This window comes from Myodes glareolus, chromosome 10 (genome assembly GCF_982192425.1).
Source record: "Myodes glareolus chromosome 10, mMyoGla1.1, whole genome shotgun sequence".
Classification (NCBI taxonomy): Eukaryota; Metazoa; Chordata; class Mammalia; order Rodentia; family Cricetidae; genus Myodes; species Myodes glareolus.
The window spans coordinates 62038752-62057046 of NC_142035.1; the positions used below are offsets into that span (position 1 = coordinate 62038752).

The 18295-nt window shown below is 44.6% G+C and overlaps 1 long non-coding RNA gene across 1 annotated transcript in view; it reads right to left on the reverse strand.

The window, feature by feature from the left end:
- LOC148120663 (uncharacterized) overlaps nt 1-15172 on the reverse strand; it is an 86456-nt gene extending 71284 nt beyond the window's left edge. The window contains exon 1 of the long non-coding RNA XR_015739109.1: nt 15046-15172. This is a non-coding gene — a long non-coding RNA (uncharacterized LOC148120663). The remainder of the gene's footprint in view (nt 1-15045) is intronic.
- Between the last annotated feature and the right edge of the window lie 3123 nt (nt 15173-18295).

Genomic DNA, 18295 nt, shown 5'->3' on the forward strand with positions numbered 1-18295 from the left:
ACCAAGCCCTGCCTAGACTCTGAATCTGTTAGTGTCTTAATCTTTCCCTTTCCAGAGTGATGAGAATTTGGGTCTCGTAAGGGACCTGGCACCAAGGTCAAAGGCACTTGGAGAGGAACACAGTGCCTTTCTGAAGCATGAGTATGAAATGTTGGAAAAAAGTTTGAGAAATTTTGGAGAAAAGTTTCTCACATTGCAAAAGTTTATTTTTCTTTTTGTCTCTTGCTAAGGGAAGCAGTTTCAAGAAGGGATAACGTATCTTGTTCAGGCTTCTGAAGATTTAAGGTACCCCAATAGCTGGCTCTCTTGTTCCTGGACCTGTGGTGAAGAGGAAGTTCACCATGGCAGACAGGTGTGGCAGAGGAAATTTACTCTCCTCACGGGCCGAGGGGCAGAAAAAGATAGAAGCGATCAGAGGCAAGAACTACCTCTCAGAGACATCCCGGTTCCATTTTCTGACGAAGCCCTACTTTCTAAGAGTCCATTCAGATAAATATTCATCAATAACTCAGTCCATTCATGAAATTAGAGCCTTTATAATCTGATCATCTCAATTGTGTCACCAATCAGAGACCAAACCTTCAACCCAAGCCTTTTTTTGGTGGGACGCTCATATTAAAATCATAATATCTGTGATGGTTAATGTCTGTTTTTACCATGATGCTCTCTAGACTCACCCAGGAAACAAACTGCCAGAACCACCAATGAGTTTGCCTCTGCTCAAGCCTTTGAGGGATTATCTAGGTTAAGTTCAGCAAGGTGAGAAGATCTATCTTCACTGTGGGTAGTGCCATTCCCTGGGCTGGGGTCCTAAAAAGAATGAGAAATAAAAGAGAAAGAAAGCTCTCTGCTTCCTGTCTCCTGATTGTGGTTGTAATGAGACCAGTCAACCTCTAGTTCCACTGCCATGACTTCCCTGCCAGGATAGACTGTATCCTTGAACTGCAAGCCAGAATGAATCATCTCCCCCTTAAATTGCTTTTGTGAGAGTATTTTTATTAGAGAAACTGCAAAAGTAACTAATGCAGCATTCCACTCCTGGGTCTCATGTCAATCTCCCAATACAAAAGTCCTCATGGCCTTAACAGTTCCAGCTCCAAAGGTCAAGTACAGAATTCATGACACTTGAGACAAAGTTTACATTCCACAGCTCATCTGAGATGCTTCTTTATAAGTCCCCGTAAAAATAAAAATTACTTATATTCACCCAATGTGGAAAAGCACACTCTGATAGAGAGTAACGGGGCATAGAAAAGAGGGGGTGGAACTGATGTTGAACCAGAATCCAGCAAAATAAATGTTAATTCCTGGTGCTTCATGCCAATCTAAAATCTCATGGGGGAAGCAAGTTTTCTACTAACTCAAGAAGTAGCGGGACCCTCTCAGAACATGGCGGCCTCTGCATGTTTGGAGTTGAGCATGAAGAAATGAGTCCTGGGGAAGCAGGGTGCCCCTATGCTATCTTCTTAAAAGTGGGTCTGCCAAATGATTGTATCTTTGAGTCCACGTTGAATAGGGCTCAACCAATTCCTGGGATGTCCTTAAGGCATTTTTTTTCTATTGCTCTGTGAATTAATCTCTTCAGGAACCATACTTTATCTGACCCCACTACAAATTTTCAAAATCCATCTGCCCTACTTTTGCCATCGATTTGGACAAAGGCTGTCAGCATCAACCATGCGGCCACCTGAACAGCACTCTGCTTTGCAATCTTGAAATCTCCTTCACAATACTGTTTAGTTCATAATCTTTAAATTTGGCCTCCTACAAAGTCTCAAGACCTGGACAAATATAAGTAGAATTGCTACCACTGTAATACAAATGGCCTCCAGTCCAAGTCCTGGTGGCCCTCATTTCTTTCCATCCCGGGTCAGATGTATGCACAATAGATCATTTCTTGGTCTACCAGTTTTCCTGTGTCAGCCTTTTTTTCCCCCCGGTAACAAATAACTGAGAGAAACAATTTAAAATAAGAAAGATTTATTTTGTTGTGTGGCTTCAGAAATTTCATTTTCCTGTCAGTTGGTGCCATTGTTTTTGGACTGTGTTGAAGCTGAACACTGTGGCAGAAGGGTGTGGCAGAACTGGCTAAACAACGTGGTGGAAGAATAAGGTAGGACAAAATCTGCTGACCTCGTGACAGTCAGGGGACAGAGAGAAAAGGTATGTGCCTTCAAAAGCATGTTCCCAGATATCTGTCTCTAAACAGCTTCCTCTTCCCAATAGTTCATTCTGACCAAATAGGTGTGAAAGCATTTATAATCCAACCACCTCCCAATAGTTCCATCAGCTGGGAACCAAACCTCCTACACATAAACCTTTTTGGTGAACATCTCTTGTCCAAACCATAACAACTAAACATTTCTAGGCATGGTGGTACATACCTTTAATCCCAACACTTTGGAGGCAGAGACATACAGATTTCTGAGAGTTCAAGGTGTGGTGGGACGTACCTGTAATCCCAGCACTTGGGAGGCAGGTGCAGGCAGATCTCTGTGACTTCAAGGACATCCTGGTTTACAGAGTGAGTTCCAGAACAGCCAAAGATACACAAAAAAACTCTGTTTCAAAAAGCCAAAAAATAAAAATAAAAGAAATAGAGGTTAAAATAAAGTCATGTAAAGATGGAAAACACACAGAGAATCTGGATACTGTGTGTTATTATGTTCTCTTTGAATTGTTTGAATGCTGAGGAAGGAGAAATAGCTACTAAAAGATATTTGTTTATAAATGCTTCTGAATTAATCTAAGATAGGTATTTTGAAAATACTTTGACTTCAAAATTGAAGTCAAAAGGTATGTTACTTTGGAGAAGAGGTTTTGCTTTTGTTTCCACAGGAGATGAGAGGCTGTGGATTCATTCTGGGTTAAGAAAAATAAGATTTGATCAAGGATGACCCCCTGAGAAATCTCCGATAGGAGTGGATGGCCCAGATGTCTGAGTTCTACATCCAGAATAGACTCAAGACTGTTGCCTGAGATGAACAAGACTCACAGGATACTTTAATCATGACTTGGTCATAATTATAAGTTTTCTTTAGGTCCCCATAAGATTATCAGCACCCCCAATCAGCAAGAAGTAGCCTGGAAAACTACGCCCACATTCTCTGTTTAGAATGTTGGTTACAGGTTGTTATGGATAATGGTCAGGAGAAAAGCTAAACAAAGAATATTAGATTCAGAGTTCTTGTTTTTGTTTTTTTTTAAAAAGGGGGGGTGCTGTGGGACAATGGTCTTTTATCCTGTCGCTTGTATTATTTTTAATAAAACACTGATTGGCCAGTAGCCAGGCAGGAAGTATAGGCATGGTGACTAGGCAGGAAGTAGAGGTGGAGCAATGAGAATTCTGGGAAGAGGGAAGTTTCAGTCTGCAGTTGTTACCCAGATGCAGAGGAAGCAAGATGTGACTGCCTCGCCAAACAAGGTACCAGGCCATGTGGCTAACACAGACAAGAATAATGGGCTAATACAAGATGTAAGAATTAGTTAATAAGAAAAGCCAGAGCTACTAGGCCAATCAGTCTATAATTAACGTAGACCTCTATGTGATTTCTTTGGGACTTAACGACTGCGGGAACCAGGCAGGACAGAAAGCTCTGTCAACAGGCATGTCTGTTTCTTTAATTGTTGTTTAAACTTAAGTGTTCTGTTCTAACACAGTGGGAGCAGCTAATCCTAAGGCTTTCATTTGGAAGGATTTCAAATAAACACTGTTTGAAAAGGGTTTGAATGATCATGTTGTTGGATTCATTCATTTTACAGTAAAGATAGATAACTGAAAAGAGAGCTGCTCCCAGATTTATCACCCTCATGGCAACAGTGGACTGAAGGCCTTCTGTTGTAGCTTTCTGTGCAGGTTGTAGCTGGATGTGGCCTGGGTTATAAGGACCAAATAGAGGCAAATAAACTGGTAGCATCTTATCAGCATCACTGCTGTCACAAACCTGGACATCCTCTACAGGCTCACATTTGAGTGCCTGATTTTCATCTGTCAGTCCTCTTTGGGCAGATGACCAAACCTCCGGGATATGGGATCTCATTAGTGGATGTAAGCACCTAGGAGAGGACCTATAAGGTTAGGTCTGTCTCTGTTCCTTATCTGCTGTCACATGAAGCAGCAGCCACAAGCTTCTGCTGGCATGTACCAGGGCTGTTCTGCTATTCCCTTCCTACCATGATGGACTGTCCCTCTGGAGCTGTGAGTGTAAACCACTCTTTCCTCCAAGTTACTCCTATCTTTAGAGCAATGACAAGAAAAACGACTAATGCATTAGCGTCAAGTACAGGTGATGTGGGATTCCCCTCTGTATGCTGTGAACATGTTTTATTACTATTGGTTAATAAAGAAGCTGCTTTGGCCTATGGCAGGGCAGAATATAGCAAGTCGGGAAATCCAAGCAGAGAGAGAGGAGGAAAGAAGGCAGAGTCAGGGAGATGCCATCCAGGTGCCCAAGATGCAAGAGAGAACAAACTACAAGCCTCATGGTAAAATATATAATAATAGAAATGGATTAATTTAAGATGTAAGAGCTAACTAGAAATATGCCTGAGCCATTGGCCAAGCAGTGTGTAATTGATACAATTTTTTGTGTGATTATTCAAGTCTGGGTGGCCGGGAAATGAAAGTGCAGTCTCCGCTTATATATGGGTCTATACACATTCACATAGAAAAGCACACGTTTCAGTAAATCAGGGAAAGGATTCTTTGAAAATGTTCCATCTTATCCGGAATGTGACGGGAGGAGAGGTAATAGGCAGTTTTCCAGGCAGGAGTTCAGTGAAAAGGAAGCTGATGTGTTTGTAGAGAACAAATGTGTCTGGGGTCTAGGATGGAGAGGGCTGTGGGTCGGGAGGAAGCACACAGTGCGGTAATGGTGTCCCGTCAAGGCGAGCCTTTTGTTCTTGTTAAGGTGTTTAAGTTTTATTTGAGGAGCAAGAGGAAGGTAATAGAGGGCTTTAAAAGTGGATGGGTTGCTTGGATGATTGCTACGGTGGCAAAGTAGAGCATACTTTCAGAGAGCAGCATGTCTGGAGGCTGGGAGAAGCATTTAGAGATCAAGATGTTAAAATTGAATCAGTGGTGACTCAAACAGGAATTAATGAGAATAGAAGCCAAGAGCTCTTTAGGATGAGAGGAGGCTAGAACTTGAGACTGATTCAGCCAGCAGTGGATGACAAAGTCTTCAGCAAAATGAGCTCTGACAGTGATCAGAATGGACCAGTAACAGACAGACAGGGATGGGCCGGTCAAAGCTCAGCTGTAAGGTCCGGGTAGGAACTCCTTGAGCCTTGCTAATGAAACTAAGTAACAATAATAGGAGGAGCGAAGTTGATTTAGCTTCAAGTGGTCTGGTCCTGAGGAGAGGGGAACTTAAAAACATGGATTGAATCTTTCTGGGCATAGAGGCTGGAAGGTAGGAAATGAATCAGTTCCTAGGGATTATAAACATGAACTCTTACCCATCCCAGAAGGCAATAGTCGAGGGGGGCGGGCAGTGGGACGCCTATGGAGACTTTTATGAGGTGGTAAAGGAAAAGTAGTCACTATTTTACCCAAAACATTCCATGATTGCAAATCTACCTGAACAAAACAAAACAACCACTCAATACATCCTCTTTATTGGTATAAAAGCTTCCTGTTTAAAAATGCATGCTAATGCCCCATGCACTTGTCAAATGTCTCTATTCAGGGAGAGTTGAGCTAGTAATGTGTTCCATTTTTAAGATACTGTTTTCTTGGATTCCACTCTTTGAAACTGTGAATCGTCGGCAGGTAGCCACTGTGTGTACACACGAGTTGTTGTACTGCAGATAATGTTTACATAATGACAAACTCTAGGGGTCGCCTAATGAATGACACTGGGGTTCAAGAATTAAAGTCAAAAGCAGAGAGCTGAGCAGCTTCGCCTTTGCTGCTCTCTCCCGGATCATCACTCCTCCCACCGCCATTTTATAAACCCAAGCTCCTCTGATTCATCAGCCCCTCTTCCCTCCTTGCCTCCCACAGAAGCTGCTAAAATTGTTTTCTGTTGAATAATGACAAGGTTTCTCTACATCCCCAGCCCCAAAGCTTGCTTCCATTGAGCACAGGCTCAGAGTCAAGTCTTTATTCTGGAAGGGCTTTTGAACTTCCTTTTGTTCATCGAGGAGGAAACCTCTTGTGATTCTGTGATTTATTAAAAAAAAAAAGACTTAAAAACTTTTTGGAGACTTTTACTTTATGTATATGGTTGTTTTCCCTTCAGGCATGTCTATACACCACATGCATGCCTTGTGTGTGTCCACAGGGGCCAGAAAACAACTTCAGTTCTTCTGGAACTAGAGTTACAGCTAGTTGTGACCCACCATGCGGGTGCTGAGAATTGAACCTACATCTCCTGGAAAAGCAGCCAATGCTCTTAACTGCTGAGTCAGCTCTCTAACCCCAGTTCTGTGATCCTTGTGGAGGAAGGTTTTTGAGACCAGAGGCCTCACCGTTTTGTTCCAGCTGAGCTGCAGAGCCCTTTCTGTCAGGGCTAGCAGATTTCTGGAACTGTCTCCCAACCAGTTTTTGGTTCATTGCGTCCCTATCCATGCTTTAGGGACTGACTCTCTCTGCGGTAAGCATTTGTGCATGTCTGTGCATATGTGCAGAGGCCAGAGGTTGAGTTGATGTTGGTGTCTTCCTCAAAAGTGTCTCCATATTTACTATATTATTATTGTAATTATTACTATTATTATTATTATTGGCAGAGTCACTACTGAGCCTGGTGCTCACTGGTTTGACTAGACTTACTAGCCAGCAAGCCCCAGGGATCCTCCTGTCTCTGCTTCCCGAGTGCTATGTGCATGCTGCCAACTGCTTTTTGATGTGGGTTCTGGGATCAAATTCAGGTTCTCACGTTTATGCAGTGAATGCTTTGCCAATTGTCCCATCACCACATCTCTACCCCTGTGTGAATATGCGGTGCCACAGTTTGCATGTGGAGGTCAGAAGACAACTGCGGGAATCGGTTTTTGCTTTCTACTACACGGGTTCCTGGGATTGAACTTGGGCCCTCACCCTTGGCAGCAGATGCCTTTAGTTGTGAGTCATCTCACTGCCCAGCTCTCCTTGACTCTTGATACCCAACTCCCTGCCATTCTGAAGGATGTTTTCCATGCATCTGCAAATGACCCTGACTCTGTTTATTCTGTTTCTTAAGAAAATGACGCCACAAACAGAACCTGTGCTATCCTCTCTTCCTAAGTACTTAGATTTAAGGCATTTCATGGAGAAATCAGTCTGGGAATAAACCAAGTCTGGGCAGGCAGAGAGATGTAGTTTGTGAAAGTTGCTGATTACAGCATCAGCACCAGCCAACGTGCCTAAGACAGGCATAACTCAGAGGGCAGCTCCCACCAGAGGAGCCTTATACAGACTGAACTAGTCTGGAGCTAGTGATTTGCTTCTGAGCTCTTGAAGTCACTTGATTAGCCTGCTCCCCACGCACCTTATAATTTGAGCTGCCCTTGATAAATGCATAGACAAGCAATTCCGTTACACACCACTTAACTCATTGCCACGAAGCTTAAGTCTATGTTAAGGCATTTGTAATGGTCATATTTTCTTCCCGGTTTGCCAATGGAGAAAGCAAAGAATGGAGGACTCAGTACCGAGTCAACGTGAGTACTGAGTAAGGAGCTGAGCTGGAAGGAGAAGTCAACCATCTTTTTAGTTTAAAAAAGTGTTTTTATTTTATGTGTTTGAGCGTTTCGTCCAAATGTATTTATGTGAACCACATGCACGCCTGGTGTTTACAGAGGCCAGAAGAGGGTATCAGATTCCTTGGGACTGGAGTTTAGGTGGTTGTAAGCTATTGTGTAGGTGATGAGAATCAATCCAGCTCCTCTAGAAGGACAGACAATCTGAGCCATCTCTCCAACCTCAAGTCGAGCATCTTAATTCATGACTTAACAATGTCCTTCCCAAACACTCTTCATTTAAATTTTAATTTTTCCAAGAATGAGTGTTTACTGAGACCAAGTATATACATAAGACATTATGACATATCTTAAGGAGAGACACTATTTCTACTTACTTGTAACATATAGGTGTGGAAATTTGGCAACAACGGCATGCTTAGGAAGAAAAAGCAAAACCCTCTTATTTGAAAGGTAAATTGCCTTCTTACTGTGGGAAATGGGCTAAGGTGGTCAAAGAAAAGATTGTGGAGGAAGGCAAGGTGTGACATGAGTTAGGATCTGTCCTTGTCTCATCTTAGTGGGATGCGTGTGTCTTCTGGTGGGTGGAAATGCAGGTTGGTGGAAGGTGCTGGAGACGTGTGATGGTTTTACCAAAGGACGGTTTGTGAGAGCTTTATTTCCAGAGGCTGACAACCCTGGCTGCACAATCTCTAGTAACAAACCAAGTGACCACTTTTCTATGAGAGTTACCAGTCACGCTCATGAAGATTTTAATTAGGAAAACGTGCATGTGTGCTTTTCCAAATGAAGTGGCAATCACATGTCAGACATGACTGCAGGCCGTGGGGTTTCAATACCAAAAGAAGCCCTGTCCATGCAGTCACCAAGGTGGCAGTTTAGTGCAGATGGACAACTTGACAGGCATTTACAAAACAGTATGACAATTTTGTCAAGAGGCACTGGTGACTCTGGGGACACAGAGAGGAAGGGAGTCTAACCTGGGGCAGAGAGACCTGGAAGAGCTTTCTGGAGGAGCTTATGGTTGAGCTAAGTCTCTGAAAAATGTATTTTTTTCTGATAGAAATGTAACACACATGTATTTTAAGCACCAGATTTTTTGCAAAGTCAATGGAATAATTGTATTTACCCCCATTCCTCTGCTAAGTTCAATTAAAAACTACACACATGGGTTTGAACTGTACCTCAGTGGGCTTGCCTTTCAGGAATGAAACCCTGGACTTGATCCCTGGAATTGAATTCATGTGCGCATGCACAAACACACACAGATGCATGCACACATGCACATATGCATGGGCGTGGCAAGCAACACAATTCCAGGACATTATGTCCCAAAGAAACTTTGGAAGATGGAGAGAAGGCACAGTGGCCAATGACTCCAGAAATGGTGACTTGGTAATACTTTTCATGGCTTTTTTTAAAAATTTGTTTCTGGATATGTGTAGGGAGCCGCCTGGATGTGGCCTTGGCCAGATAGTGCCAGCACTCCTACAGCCTGGAGGTATACATATCCTTTGATGTTGCCGCCTTAGGCCGGTGTGCTGGAGCCTTGTTTTGCATTTCAAGAGACTCGGTCTCCTGACCTGTCCCGTGGCCTTGGATCCTAGTAGAATGGCATCAACCAATCAGCATTCGAGCCTCTCACCCTAGAAAAGCGGCTGTCTTTGGATTTTTCGCTCTCTCGTCATCCCTGTTCCCCATTCCCCCTTTCAAGCAAGGAGCTCTAATAAATTGTGATTGAGAAGGATTCTTGATTTTGTGACCGTCCATTCCTGCTGGTCAGGGAGCGCGTCGCATTTTGGTGCTGAAAACCGGGACGCCGGATTTGAACAAGCCAAGGAGGGAGCAGAATTCAGAACTCAACACAAAGAGCGGTGACTGACGTCAGGAAATCCTCCAGATGTAAGCTGATTGCTAAGGCTGGTCCAGAGTGGTAATGTGTGCATTTGTTCTTCTCTGTTGCTTTGGGTTGCGCTGTGATTAACCAGGTGGTGAGTGCCTTTGCTGCTGCGACTACAGCTCTAGTCAAAAGTAAAACTAAGTCCGCAGTAGATCAAGCAGCATTTTTCTAAAAGGACTTCCTTGTAAGTAAAAAGGAGGTTTTTTTTCTTTAGCCCAGGGGGTAAGTACGCACCATGGGCAATTCTTATGGAGCCAGTTCGAACCCCAGGGAGATTTATCGCTCAATCCAGGCACTTTTGCGACAGCGTGATTTAAAGATCTCTTCTAGCACTGTCGCTAACATCGTAAAAGACATTATTGATGTCTCACCTTGGTTTGCAGCTTCAGGTGACCTAACTTTACCATCTTGGAATAAGCTAGGCAGGGATTTGGAACAAGCAGAAGGAAATATTGGGAGAGGCACACTTCCTTTTTGGAGGATGGTGCGGGACTGCTTGAAGGAAGAACGTAATATAGAGATATTAAAACAGGGTCGCAAGGCATTACAGAAACATCAGGACAGCTTTTCAGAATCAGATCAGAAGGAGGAACAAGAGTGTAGGCCTAGAAAGAAAAAGGAAAAATTAAAAGATAAGGATCCGGAAATAAAAAAAGGAGAAAAGGGGAAGAGAAGCCCCATAGCTTTAGTAGTGAAAGAATTTGTAGATTTAGATTTATCAGAGGAGGAAGAACAACTAGAGGGAACGGCTAAATCCGAGAAAGAGCAGCAAGGTAGCCGGAGGCGGGGCGATGTTGATGTGTTTACTACAAAGGGCAGAAGAGACGAGGCGCCAGTTCCTGCTGCCCTTCCCCCATCCGCCCCTCCACCCATGTACCAGCAGGTAGCTACAGAAGGTCACAGCTTCATAGGAAGGCAAACTTGGTCGCAACTGGCTGCTGCCTTTCCTGTTTTTGAGGAGCCACAGAATTACAATAGGTGGTATGAACCAATCCCATACAGACAGCTGAAGGATTTGGTTGAAGCTGCGAGAAATTATGGAGCAAATGCCAGTTATACAATCGCATTATTGAGAAGGATTGTTACAGTAGCACTGACTCCTACAGACTGGCAGGAGATTGCAAGAGCAGCTCTTCCAGCAGGGCAGTTCCTGGATTTTAAATCTATAGTCCAGGACAAGGCTCAGACCCAAGAGCGCATTAACATACAAAGTGGCCACCCAGAGTGGACGGCTGATATGCTTCTTGGACAGGGGGCATTTGCTGGAAATCAGAATCATTATCCTTGGGAGGTTTATAGGCAGGTTAGTGAGATTCATTATAGAGCATGGAAATCACTCCCTAATAAAGGTGAAACAGCTGGTAACTTAACCAAGATTATTCAAGGTGCTGCAGAGCCATTCTCTGATTATGTGGCTAGGATGACAGAGGCAGCTGAAAGAATGTTTGGGAATTTAGATATTTCATTGCCTTTTGTCCAGCAAATAATATTTGAGCAGAGCACCAAGGAATGTCAAAGAGCAATAGGTCCAGTAAAGGGAAAGGGATTAGAAGCCTGGATCAAAGCCTGCCGTGAAGTTGGGGGGCCTCTAACCAATGCAGGGCTGGCGGCTGCTGTGCTTGCTGCTGCCAGAGGTGTCAGAGGAGATAAGGGAAAGGCATGCTTTAAATGTGGACAGTTGGGGCATTTCAAAAAACAATGTCCCAATAGTCATAATGCCTCAGATTCTTCAGGGCTCTCAGCTGCAACATCGCAGAGGCAGCCAGACATTTGTCCCAGATGCAAGAAAGGGAAACATTGGGCTAATGAGTGCAGATCAGCTAGGGATATAAATGGACAACTTATTCCTATGCCTATTCAGTCATTGTCAAAAAACGGATTGAGGGGCCCATGCACCCAGGGCCCAAAAATATTTGGGGCAATTCAGAACACGATGGCAGTCCCCGAGATGACTCCATCGTCCCAACAAGAAGGACAGCCAAAGGCTCCGGAGGGCTGGACCTCTGTGCCACCTCCAAACTGCTATTAACTCAGGATATGGGAGTTCAGGTCATAGAAACTGACGTGTTTGGGCCATTAGAAAAAGATAATGTTGGCATAGTCTTGGGACATTCATCCTCAATTATGAAAGGCCTGATAGTCCATCCTGGAGTCATAGACCCTGCCTATGAAGGCTGCATTAAAATTCTTTGCCATTCTCCATACGGGGTAGTTTCCATCGCCCCAGGAGACAGAATAGCTCAACTCTTAGTTCTGCCTTCAGGGCGTAATAAGCTTCCAGCGGAGGGGCTTGTCTTAAAGGACAAAAGCCTTGCTCCCATGGGAGTAGATTTGGCTTGTTTATCCTTGGAGCTTGATCAGCGACCAATCTTAAATTTAGAAATAGAAGGAAAGATTTTTTCAGGCCTAGTGGATACTGGAGCAGATAAAAGTATCATCAGATCCCAAGCATGGCCAAAACGCTGGCCCTTACAACAGGCCTCCCAGTCCCTTCAAGGGCTGGGGTATGCACAAACACCGCATATAAGTGCTAAGGAGTTAGTCTGGAGAACAGAAGATCAGAGAGGGACTTTTCAGCCTTTTGTGGTTGATTTGCCCATCAACCTATGGGGCAGGGATGTGCAGTCTCAAATGAGATTGAGACTTACAAATGATTATTCTGATACCAGTAAGCAAATGATGGCACGTCAGGGCTATGTTCCCAATAAGGGACTTGGTAAATGTCTCCAAGGTAGACAGAATCCTATTGAGACTGTCTCCAAGTTAGATAGAAAAGGCTTGGGTTTTTCATAGGGGCCACTGAAGCTGTAGCTTCCACACAAAAGACAATGCCCATCCCTTGGCTAGTAGATAAGCCGGTATGGGTCCCTCAGTGGCCCCTTTCCTTGGAAAAGCTGGAAGCTGCAAGACAATTAGTACAAGAACAGTTAGAACTAGGACATTTAGAACATTCTGTATCGCGTTGGAATACGCCTATTTTTGTGATTAAAAAGGCTTCTGGAGGTTGGAGGTTACTGCATGACCTTAGGGCAGTCAATGCTCAGATGCAGGTCATGGGCCCAGCCCAGCAGGGTCTTCCATTGCTTTCAGCAATACCAAAGAATTGGCCTGTAATTTCCTTGGACATCAAGGACTGTTTCTTTTCAATTCCCGTGTGTCCCCAGGACCGGGAAAGGTTTGCATTTACTCTTCCATCTGTTAACAATGAGCAACCCAATGCTCGGTTTCAATGGAAAACTTTGCCTCAGGGAATGGCCAATAGCGCCCTCATATGTCAGTTATATGTAGATGCAGCATTGAGTCCTGTTAGGAGACAATTTCCTACGGTAAAAATTGTTCACTACATGGATGATTTATTATTATCTGCCCCACATCAGGAGACCCTGAAGGAAGTTTTCCAAAAGGTTACATCCCTTTTGGAGGAGCAAGGACTCCACATAGCCTCAAATAAAGTACAAACATCTTCCATGGTGAAATTTTTGGGGACTATAATCACCCCTGAAAGCATCAGGCCTCAGAAAGTGCTTATTCGCACCCATCACCTTAAAACTCTTAATGATTTCCAGCAGTTGCTGGGAGATATAAATTGGATTAGAGGATATCTAAATATACCTCGATCTGAGCTCTTGCCTTTATTTTCCATCTTAGAAGGCAATCCTGATATCTGTTCACCTAGAGCCATGACCCCGGCTGCAATGCAGACCCTTAAGAGGGTAGAATCTGCTATTACTACAGCTCAATTACAGCGAGTGAATCCATCCTTACCAATTTTGCTATGCATTCTCAAAACAAAAAATTATCCCACTGGAGTGTTATGGCAAGATGGACCCCTCTGGTGGATGCATGGAAATTCCATAGGAGCAAGATCTGTTCAATATTATCCAGAATTGGTGGCTGGCCAAGCATTAATGGGAATAAAGCTTTGCTTAGCCCACTTTGCGAGAATGCCTGACAAGTTGATAATTCCCTATACGAGGGAACAGGTAGAAGTTTTGACAGCCACAGTAGATGGCTGGGCTATCCTGCTTTGTGCATTCCCTAATGTTATTGACAATCATGTGCCAAGGCACCCCTTAATAAATTTTGTGGAGAAAAATTTGGTGTATTTTCCCAGGATTACCTCACCCCACCCATTAGAAGGAGCCTTAACTATCTATACAGATGGCTCAAAGACCGGAAAAGGGGCTCTGGTGGCAGGAAATGCTAAACCTGTGGTCTTTCAATTTCGGCCTGATTCCCCCCAAGTCACTGAGTGCTTGGTGGTTTTGGAGGTGTTTCAGAGATTTCTTGAGCCATTTAATTTAATTTCAGATTCACAATATGTGGTCAATGCTGTGGCCTCTCTTGAGGTTGCAGCCTCAATTCGCAGCTCAAGTACAGTGTCTAATATTCTTTTACAAATACAAAAACATATTTTAAAAAGAGAAAATCCCTTTTATGTTGCTCATATTCGAGCCCATTCTCTCTTGCCAGGACCTATGGCAGAGGCTAATGCTCAAGCTGATGGTGCTACTCGAGCACTCGCCCTTGTGGCTACAGATTCACTCCAGCTAGCTAGAGATTTCCATCAGCTTTATCATGTTCCAGCGAATACACTTCGCTTAAAGTTTAAGATCTCTAGGGAAAATGCCAGGAGGATAGTAAAAGCCTGTCCCTCCTGCGTGACCATGTTACATCCCCCACATATTGGGGTAAATCCCAGGGGGTTAAAGCCAAACTCACTCTGGCAAATGGATGTGACTCACATCTCGGAGTTTGGCAGACAAAAGTATGTTCATGTGTCGGTGGACACATGCTCTGGAATAATTCATGCCACCCCACTGGCAGGGGAAAAGGTAACTCATGTAAAAATGCATTGCTTAGAGGCCTGGGCAGCTTGGGGAAAGCCAAGTCGTTTAAAAACCGACAATGGCCCAGCATATGCCTCACAGGGCTTTAAAGCCTTTTGCAAGCAATTACAAGTTGAACATACCACTGGCCTACCATACAATCCTCAAAGCCAGGGTATCGTAGAAAGAGCAAATAGAAATTTAAAGGAAATTTTGCGAAAGCAAAAAGGGGGAATAGCTATAGCAGCTTCCCCCAGAGAAAGGATTTCTCTTGCACTCTTTACACTTAATTTTTTAATTCAAAATATTGCTGGAAAAACAGCAGCAGACAGGCATGCCCTGTTTGAAAGCTCTACAGAGCGAGATTTGGTCATGTGGAAGGATGTATTGATTAATAAATGGTGTGGACCGGATCAGGTAATTACCAGATCCAGGGGAGCAATTTGCATTTTCCCTCAGAATCGTGAAGATCCAATCTGGGTGCCAACGAGACTGACAAGAGAAATAAAGAAGAAAGATGATCCAGTGGATGCTGAGTGTCCTGCTGTGGAAGATTCGTGCCAGTGATGACCCTCTGGGCGGTGTCAAGAGCAACTGTTTCACGTTATCACCTTGAGCAGCACCCTGTGCAACCTCTTATCTCTTAACAATTTTCTGACTGACTCTATTCTGCCTTTCTCCCTCCTTGGGGATGGGTGGGAGCAGAGATATCCTTGGCATGCTGTGTCTAGGTGGAAGTGCTGTATGTCTTTGATTGGTGTGCTACCTGCTAGCCCAAGTGAGGAGGGACAAGGTCTTTGTGGCACAAGCCTTGGCAGTCTTGGAATGTGTATCCTCACCCCAGGTTTGGCTCTCAGCCTCAAAAGAGCTCACAGGCAATTAGCCATGCATAGCCTTTGCACCCTCTAGGGACCAGATAGTCCCACGGCACAGAGGAAGGTATGCATAGGCGGAGGGTGTGCAGACACAGCCCTAGCACTCCCAGGGAAGTAATTGTCCCATTGCACGGGAAGGGTGTGTCTTGCTTTTCTTTTCTTTAATCAGTCCACACATCATGAGGTGGGGACCAGATTGGAAAATAGTTTTGCCTTATTGCTCTAAAAGACAATAAAAGGAGGAGCTGTAGGGAGCCGCCTGGATGTGGCCTTGGCCAGATAGTGCCAGCACTCCTACAGCCTGGAGGTATACATATCCTTTGATGTTGCCGCCTTAGGCCGGTGTGCTGGAGCCTTGTTTTGCATTTCAAGAGACTCGGTCTCCTGACCTGTCCCGTGGCCTTGGATCCTAGTAGAATGGCATCAACCAATCAGCATTCGAGCCTCTCACCCTAGAAAAGCGGCTGTCTTTGGATTTTTCGCTCTCTCGTCATCCCTGTTCCCCATTCCCCCTTTCAAGCAAGGAGCTCTAATAAATTGTGATTGAGAAGGATTCTTGATTTTGTGACCGTCCATTCCTGCTGGTCAGGGAGCGCGTCACAGATATGAAGAAGTCAGCAACCTGGAAACTCCAAAGGGAACCAAACAAACTAAACAACAGAACAAGCCAGCTTGCCCCAGCTGGAAACGGGCAATCAATTTAACTAGGTAAAAAGCATTTAGTCACTACTTACTTCGCTTTGGTCAAGCGTTGTAGAGGGTGAAAGAACTCTTTCCTGCCTCCATTAGCTCCCAGAAGGACAAGGAAGAACCGCCCATTCCTGCCCCTGGGCCCTAATACCTAATATATGAAAGCTCACACCCACACAAAAATTTTTATATAGTTGTTTGTTGTAACTTTATTCATATACAGAATCCCAGAGATTATCTCTATGGAGCACTGTTTGGCGGCAAAAGAATGAGCTCTTGATACTTAGCAACTCAGAAGATTCTCCTAAGACTCTTACTAAGAGAAAAAGAAAAACACCTTCAAAGGTCACAAGCCTGTATTATTTATCTAATAGTATTTTTAAAAGGTACTTTGTTATTATTCATATATAGTATATGTGTATTTCTGTGCACATACCTAATTTGGTCAGAGGGGTGTCAGATCCCCTGGAGCTCAAGTTATAGGCATTTGTAACCTGTCTGATATGGGTATTGAACTTGGGTCCTCTGTAAGGACAATATAGGCTTTTAATGGATAAGCTGTCTCAGCAGCCTTTATATAACATTCTTTAAAAAGTTGCTTTGTGTGTAAGACTATGTATATATGTATCCCATGTGTGCAGTGCCTGCAGAGACTAGAAGAGAGCATTGCATCCTTCGGGATGGTGGTTATAGACAGCTGTGAGCTGCTAAGTGGTTGCTGTGATTCCCACCTGGGTCCTCTGGAAGAGCAGCCAGTGCTCTTAACCGCTGGTCCCTATAGCCTTCTTGAGATGCGAAAAGGCTAATGGCTTCCGAACATAGGAACGCGGTGCAGGAGGAATCCCGCAGTGACGTAAGTCTTCTAAGTGTTGACCGTAGCACTGCTGGCAACTTGGTTCTGCTACTACTGCCTGTCCTGGGCTCTGTGACAGTGTGCTGCATGATGCTGTGTGAACTATTGCTCTGACGAAAGTTACTGCTGGGAGAAACCGGCTAAAGGACACATGTGATCTCTGTATTTTTGAGAACTGTATGAAACGGTATGGTTATTTTAAAATAGAAAAACTAATTAAAAAGTCAAATTATTTTCAAGGTTGAGTTATGGAGGTCAGGAAAGAGGAGAGACGGGCCCTCTGGGTAGTTGGATAGTAAAGACTGAAAAGCAAGGTGTATGTATCAGCCTGGAAAATAAGAGGTTAGCCAAGGCCAAATTATGAGGGACTTCCTTCAAGTGACTGAAAATTTCCAGGAATTACAAGATTTTGAAGAAATGGAAAGGTGACGCAGTCGAGTGTTTTGTTGCTAATGCTAACCAGGGGTGACTGGAAGCTGGGTTGAAATAGTGAGGAGCTGCAAAGCACCTTTGGGATGGAGCAATTGTAGGCTGGCCAATCACAGTGTAAATAAAGGAGAGAACAGCTGCGGGGACTACGGAGGACTGGATGCGGAATCCAATTTGCTGAATGAGGGTGGAAGCCAAGGGGCTATAATGCGTGGTAGATCGTCACAATGGCTCTCGGGGGTCGTCTAGAATCTAACAATTTTCCTGAACAGAGCTAGAGAAGAAAGTCCGTTAACAAGGACGAGCTAGGGCTGAAACCTGTGAGAAACACTCAGAAAGCACACGACAGACAGCAGGAACCAGGAGAGGCGGTGCTCCGGACGATGGTCTGAAGACCTCAGGGGAGGATCGTTGATACAGAGGGGAGAGGGTGGTGGTCTGTGGCAGCAACTGACAGAAAAAAAAAGTGATGTGTATCCACTCCCTGTTATGTGGGTGGCAGGACCGTCAGCCACCTATGGTTGGGAGGGGTTGAGGGGGGAAGCTGTGGCACTGAAGACCGTCTACGTGAATGGGGATTGCGGACAGAATCTGAGAAGGGTGGGTGACTTGGTCAAGAGGACTTCCGGGAAGAGGCAGAACCAAGCTGGAGTAAGATTAGAAGGAAGGACAGGCCCGGGGAGGCTTGTGTTTCTCACACCGTTGAAGGACTTATGGTGGTCGTGACAGGTGGACTGGAGGAGCTGGCTGGCTACAAGGTGCCGACAGGATGCCTGCTAGCCAATGGCTTCAGGCTAACAGAGGCATTTGCCCTGGCAGCGTCTGAGGCAGGGTGGCATTTGTTGTTTATGGCCTGGCGCATTCTGGCGGCAGATGACGGGTACAGTGGTACTCCGTCCAAGCAGCTGGGTCAGCGTTTGGTCGGGAGTGCAGCCAGCCTGGGCAACGCTGGGGCCTCTCTCCAGAAAGGCTCGCTTCTTACATTTGTGGGGCCTGGTGTCAGACGGAAGCCTTCATCCTCACGTCACTCCTTGTC